The sequence below is a fragment of the Arvicola amphibius genome, chromosome 8, assembly GCF_903992535.2.
Source record: "Arvicola amphibius chromosome 8, mArvAmp1.2, whole genome shotgun sequence".
Taxonomy (NCBI): Eukaryota; Metazoa; Chordata; class Mammalia; order Rodentia; family Cricetidae; genus Arvicola; species Arvicola amphibius.
This window is the reverse complement of record NC_052054.1, coordinates 65,663,890-65,670,960: the sequence shown is the minus strand read 5'-3', so window position 1 is coordinate 65,670,960 and position 7,071 is coordinate 65,663,890. Positions and strand designations below refer to the sequence as shown.

Below are 7,071 nucleotides of genomic sequence, written 5' to 3'. Positions count from 1 at the left end.
CTCTATATTTAACTTTCCTGCTCGACACATTCTGTGGGGGTGCTGCAAAGAGCTGCCATGAATCTGGCTTCTCTAGATGGGAAAAATGAGTGGGGAAATTTTAGAATGTTCTGAAAGTTGCTTTTCAGGCTTCAGCGATGTTAGTATATCCTTGCATAGTGCGGAGAGCAAAAAATGGAGGGAGAGAGAGACAGAGGTCTGGTTTCAGTGTCTTTCCCACCATATAAAACAGGAATGCTATCAGGGAGGCAGCACCCTGGTCACTTTGTCTAAAACCAATCACCACAAAATGTAGCACTTATAATGCCACTTCATTCATGGTTGGGATTAATGATATAAATTTATTTATTTTTGCCAGAGGAGAGTGAGAACACAGTCCTCTACTACCACAAAGTATGCAGTCAAGTTTCCCAAATTTGGGGAAATTGCAGGGCCAGCACATCTGGAGTGTAATGGATAAACTTCACCCTGGGGAAACCACGTGTGATCATGGTATCTCCCTGGCCATATAAGTTTCATGACATAAATTTCAGATATAGAATTCAGAAGAGACTGTGCCCTTCTCTTGGCTCTGTTTGTAGTGGTGGTGGGTTGGGAACAGCACAGTTCTCCCCATGTGACTATACTTGTGGAAAGAATGGCAATAGAATATGGATATGGAGGTCTGATGGGGCCCAATGAGGGAGACCTTCTATTTAGACTAGCCAGGGGAAGTCTTTAAAAAGCTTTTTTTATTTTTTAAAAATTGACTTATACATATGAGTGTTTTGCCTGCATGCATGCGTGTATTACAAATGTATGAGCCCCATGTATGTGTAGTACCTACAAAGGCCAGAAGGCACCAGAGCCTCTGAAACTGGAGTTACCAACAGTGAGCCACAACTAAGGTCCTGGGAACTGAACCTAGGTCCTCTGAAAGAGCAACATGTTCTCTAAACTGCTGAGCCATTTCTCTAGACTCCAGGAGAGGTGCTTTGAGGTGGAAACTAAAGGTGGCAGAGGGAGCATGAGAAGAAGCTATGGCTAGTGGGTGTCAGCAGTTGCAACCAAAGACCCAATGCAGGGCTGAAGACCCTCATGGCATTTTGGTGAGGGCTAGTTGGGTGAGCTGGAGAATTGCGAAAACATGGGAGCAGGCAGTATTCTAAAGTATGGTGGCTGGGAGTTCAGAGTATATTTTTGGGCACCAGAAGCTGCTGGGGTGATTCCAAGTACAGCAGTAAGATTCTGAATGGAACTTGGCAGGAAATGTGTGTGGGCTTTGCTGCAGATGCGTTAGCTCCAGCAGGTGAGATAAAAAAAATTAAATCATTTTATTTATAGCATGACAGGCGTGCAGGCGTGGAGCAATTTGCCACCAACTAAGAAGAAAGACAATAAAACCTAACAGTTCCTGGATTTTAAAAAGCACATCTTGTCTGTCTTTCTTATCCACACTTTCGGTTGATTTCCCTTACAAGCTCATTGGAGAGTGCAATGAAATAATTTTAATAGAAATATTGTGTCAGGTGTGGTGGCGCATATCTTTAATCTCAGTCAGTGGGAAGCAGAGGCAAGTTGACGTATGTAAGTTCAAGACCAGCCTACTTCTCTATATGTCAAGTACGTGGACAGTCAGAACTATATAGAGAGATCGTGCATAAAAGAAAGGAAGGAAGGGGGAGGGAGGGAGGAAGGAAGGGAGGGAGAAAGGAAGGGAGGGAGAAAGGAAGGAAGCAAGCAAGCAAGGAAGGAAGGAAAGAAGAAAAGATTGGCTAGAAGCCCAGAGGGTGAGAGGAAGCCACACTAGAGCTGATTTCATGGAGGAAGGAATGAAAAGACCCAAGCCTCTTTGCCAGGGGAAATTTACAAGTAGGGTCCTCAACATCAGCTGACTCCTTTGAGATAGGGCTTTATACCAGCTTTTGCTAGAATTGCCATATCCCAAGTACTTTTCATGACCAGAGAGATGGCTCAGTGGGTAAAAGCACTTGCCTTGCAAGACTAAGAACCCATGTGAAAAAGGCAGATGCTGTGGTGGGATGTGTGTGGAATCCTAGTAATCCTACAGTGAGATGGGAGGCAGAGTTAGGGAAATCACTTGGAAGGCTGTGAACCAGATAGGCTGGATAACAGCATGGCAGAAACAAGAGGAACCCTGACTCAAAAAGTCAGGAGCCAAAAACAAACACCTAAAAGTTATTCTCTGAGCTCTACATGCACATACACACGCTACTATAATTGTGTGTGTGTGTGCTTAATGCACATGCATTTGAGTGTGAGAGTGTACCTGTCACAGCACACATGTGGGGAACTTGCCTTCTACCTTGTTTGAGGAAGGGTCTCTTTGTTTGCTCCTGTGTAAACCAGGACAACTCATCCTCAAACTTCCCGGGATTCTCTTGTTTCCATTTCCTATTCTGCCATAGGAGTGCTGGGATCACTGACATATTCTACCCTGCCCAGCTTATATGGGTATAAGTTTATAGGGATCTGAATTCAGGTTCTCACACTACATGGTAGGAGCCGTCTTCCCAGGCTTATAGAATGTTCTGTGATGTAGAGAAGCAACTCTCTACCCCTTCTGTCCCCTGCTAATCTGCTTTTTAACTCCAAGTTTGCCTTCTGGGAATTTCACATGGATCAGAATCATGTAATCCACGGCCTGTGATATCTTCTTTCTTGTCACAGAGCAAAATATTTTCAAGGATTCTCCAATGACAGGGAATGGTGCTAGTTAGTTTTTCTCAACCTGACACAACCTACTGTCACCTGGGAAGGGGAAACTGCTATAAAGGTATTGCCCCCATGAGACTGGTCTGTGGTCATGTCTTTGGGGGCATTTTCTTGATTGCTAATTGATGAGTGAAAGGAAGTTCCCCCACTTTGGGCAGTGCCATTCATGTACAGGAGGTCCTTGGGTGTATACGTGTCTTAGTTAGGGTTTATTCCTGTGATGAGACACCATGACAATGGAAACTCTTAATTGAGATGGTTCACTTACAGTTTTAGAGGTTCAGTCCATTATCTCCTAGTTGGAGAGCATGGTGACATAGAGGCAGATGTGGTGCTAGAGTTGAGAGTCCTACTCACTAAAGGAAGCTTGAGAGAAAGAGCTTAAGGCCCACCCCACACAGTGACATACTGTTGGGAGCTGTGCAGTCTAGTCTTGGATCAGCATATGACCTGTCCAAAGGGTTCCCTCAGGGCAAGGCACCTATGGAAATGGACTCTCACTTGCCAAGGATCAGTAGTCCACAGGACTGCATAGGAATTTACAAAATTCACACAACTTGCATGTTCTTTTCTCTCTCATTATATTGGGTTGATTTTAGATTTACTTTGTCAGTCACACATGGAGCAGCTGTAATTTTTCCTGGAAATCCTGCTCATTTTCAAATATTTTCCTCTAAGATTTAAAAGGGGACTAATATTTCTCAAATCTCTTATCTGGAATTACTAACTACAACTCCTGATCCTGAGAACTTCTCTGACTCAATAAGGATAATTAGGCACACATGAGAAAACAACACTTGGAAAGTTAACCATGTGTCAGCTTTGGAAAGGAGAGTAAGGCTTACCTACACAGAATAGGGAAAAGGTCTTAGGAATACAAGTCGTGTCCACTGTTGTAAGTTCGTTCCCTGGACACCAATCATATAGAATCGATGATGAGATCTAGTATTTTCCAATGGGGAAGAATGCAGTGTAAATGTGGGATGAAGAGATCCAGCTTTACCGTATACAGGAGCTTATATTGGTGAAAGACGTGTGGTACAGTGGGATGGGAAGAGGGCTTATCAAAGTCTGCTTTTTATAGCGTGACAGACATGGGACCCTTTTGTAGAGAAGGGAACTGTATAAAAGCATATCTTGTAGACATTAAAGAATTGCTTGAGTTTGAATATTGTTGTCCTTAATATTAGTTTTTAAGTTTCTAAACCCAAGTGGCTCTTAGCTGACATCAGTGCTGCAAGAGCGGGATGCGTCTGACTCAATATTTAGCTAATCCTGCAAAGATGCTGAGCTCTGTGTCTAGAATAAAGTTATGTAAGGGTGGAAAAGTATATTTGGGGAAGCATAAAGGGGAACAATGAAGGTTTCTATAATGGCTATGATATATCATACCATAAATATGATGTATTTCTTTTTTTCTTTTTTTATATGTTTTATTTTTTTATATTTAAAAATTTCCATCTCCTCCCCATTCCCTCCCCTCCCCTCCACCCATACCCCACCCTCCCTCTTCAGGCCAAGGAGCCATCGGGGTTCCCTACTCTATGTTAAGACCAAGGTCCTCCCAACTCCCCCCAGGTCCAGGAAGGTGATCAACCAAGCTGAGAAGGCTCCCACAGAGCCCGTCCATGCAAAAGAATCAGAGCCCAGCACCTTTGTCCTTGGCTTCTCAGTCAGCCTCCACCGTCGGCCACATTCAGAGAGTCCAGTTTGGTCTCATGTTCCAAAATATGATGTATTTCTTAAGAGTCAAAAAAGGAACCAATAATAAAGCTATTCGTGTAAACATGGTGTAAACTCAAACAATTCTTTAATGTCTACAAGATATGCTTTTATACAGTTCCCTTCTCTACTAAAGGGTCCCATGTCTGTCACGCTATAAAAGGCAGACTTTGATAAGCCCTCTTCCCATCCCACTGTACCACACGTCTTTCACCAATATAAGCTCCTGTATACGGTAAAGCTTAAAACAAATACTCTGTTAAAGTATAAATAAAGACAGCTCGAGCTCTATGGGGTCAATTGAGTGCAATCCACTTGGGGGTCTGAAGTTTTCCTTGCACTGATGCCCCTTCCTCACCTCAGGACCTGAATCAGAGCTGAGGCTGAGCCTCCAGCAACACACTTCCTCCAACAAGGCCGCACCTCCTAAGAGTGTCACTCCCTTTGGGGGCCATTTTGTTTCAAACCATCACAATATGAAAGCCAACTGAGCACATTATGGAAAGCAAGTCAGTAAGTGTTCCTCCATGGTCTCTGCTTCAGCTCCTACCTCCAGTTTCCTTTCCGTGTTCCTGCCCCAGTTTCCTCCTGTGACGGACTTCGGCTTGTAAGGCAAAGAAACACTTCCTTCCAGTAAGTTTCGGTCACCATTTTATCATGGCAACAGAGAGGCAAAATAGAACAGAGACACATCAGTCCTCACTTATTTTTGTGGCTGGGCAATAATCTATTGCGTGTATTTTATCATGTATCTTATTCCTTCTGACATGATGGCCATGTTTCTTCACCTGTCATTACCATTATTATGGCTTCTGAGGTGTTTCTGAGGGGTAGGAGACTTCCAAAAAACAAAAAAAAAGGAGGAGAAGGGGGAGGGAAGAGGAGGAGGAGGGACTAGTTCTATATGTAGGACATGAGTCTAAGTAGGATATGAGTGTGGGTTTAAACCTGACTGCCTCCCAGTGCATTTGTGACTTGGCTTCACAAAAGCTTTAGTTTCATTAACAGTGAAAAGAGTTAACAGTCATTCCAAGGCTACAGACACTCACCATAGAACAACTCTCTCGACCTTCCCACCCATCCTGTGAGTCAGATACAGTCATTCTTTTCGTTCTGTTTTTGAGAAAACAGATAAATGGTCAGTGAATATGAGCCATCTGATCACTATCACAAAACAGTGCTAGTAGAGCTGGGATTTGAGGGCAGTATGTGTGGTCCCACATTCTGGAACTCTTGGGTACCACAAGAGTTGGATGATTACTAGAAGCAACCCATCAGTGTATGAATGGGTAAGAAAAAAATGGCATGACTCTGCAATGGAAGGCTAGTTAGCCCAGCATAGTAGTCCAGATCTGTCAGCCCAACTATTCAGAAGATTGAGACAATGTGGGATAAAAGTTCAAAGGTAGCTTTAGCTACAGGGTGATCTAAAGATCTGCCTAGGTAACTTAATGAAACCCTATCTCAGAATAAAAGGAAAGGGGATTAGGGTTGTAACTCAGTAATAAATCACTTGCCTACTATATGTGAGATCTTGGGTTCCATCCCAGCACCTCACAAAAAATGAATATTATTCAGACAAAAATGGTATGAATTATTAATACCTAGGACACGGGTGGGTATGATGAGTTAGAGAATCCAAACACACAAAGTCGCAGGGCATATGAGTCCATGTATATCAAAAGCCATGCCAACAGAAGCAGATTACTGATTTTGAGAGATGCTGGCCAGGGACTCAAGGAATGATGACTTAAGGGGATGGAATCTCCTTTCAGGGTGATGAATTTGTCTTGAAGTTAGGTAATATATGAAGATACCAAACCCACCAAATTACATACCGTCAGTGGTGAGCCAGTGAGATGGTTCAGCAGGTAAGCGTGCTTGCTGACAAGCTTGGCAACCGGAGTTCAGTTCTTGACACCCACTGTCTCACTCAGGCTGTCCTCCGACCCTCACATGTCCCAACCCCCACTAGATATTAAGTAGGAGTTCTAAAGAATTTTAAAATAGTCAGTGGTTGGTTTCAAGTTTTGCGATTTGTTTTCAAACATGAACAAAACTGATAATCAGCAGCAATAAAACAACTAACCTGCATGACTAAACATGAGAGTTCTATCCAGAGAAATAAAATTGCAATTTCTTCTCAGGACTCAGGAGTTCCAGAACTCAGCATTTCCCTAACAGAAATCCACACCGGCATTTACATACTTAACTGAGCAACAATATTCTTAGAAAGAAGTTCACGCTTGGCACTGTAAATCCGGCAAGAAACCTATGGGAGAGCTCACAGGTCCTGCTACTATTATTTTGCTAATTGGGTTGTAATGGTTTGGTTTTTGTCAACTTCACACAAACCTGGACATTGCTGGGAAGAGGGAATTTTAATTGAGGAAATGCTTCCATAGGATTGGCCTGTAGGCATATCTGTGGAATATTGTCTTAATGATTGACGTGGGAAGGCCCAGATCAGTGTAGATAGTACCACCCCTGGGCAGGTGATCCTGATTTATGTAGGAAAGCAGGCTGTGTGAGCCACCAGCAGCAAGCTAAAAGGAGGCATTTTTCTACCTTCAGTTCCTGCCTTGATTTCCCTATTGATGGATGGTTACCTGAAAATGTAAACTTAAAATAAAC

The 7,071-nt window shown here is 43.1% G+C and overlaps 1 non-coding gene across 1 annotated transcript; it reads right to left on the bottom strand.

The window, feature by feature from the left end:
* Positions 1–355: 355 nt before the first annotated feature.
* LOC119822093 lies at positions 356–516 on the bottom strand. Its single transcript, XR_005286697.1, has one exon. It is a non-coding gene; the product is annotated as a U1 spliceosomal RNA (small nuclear RNA).
* Between the last annotated feature and the right edge of the window lie 6,555 nt (positions 517–7,071).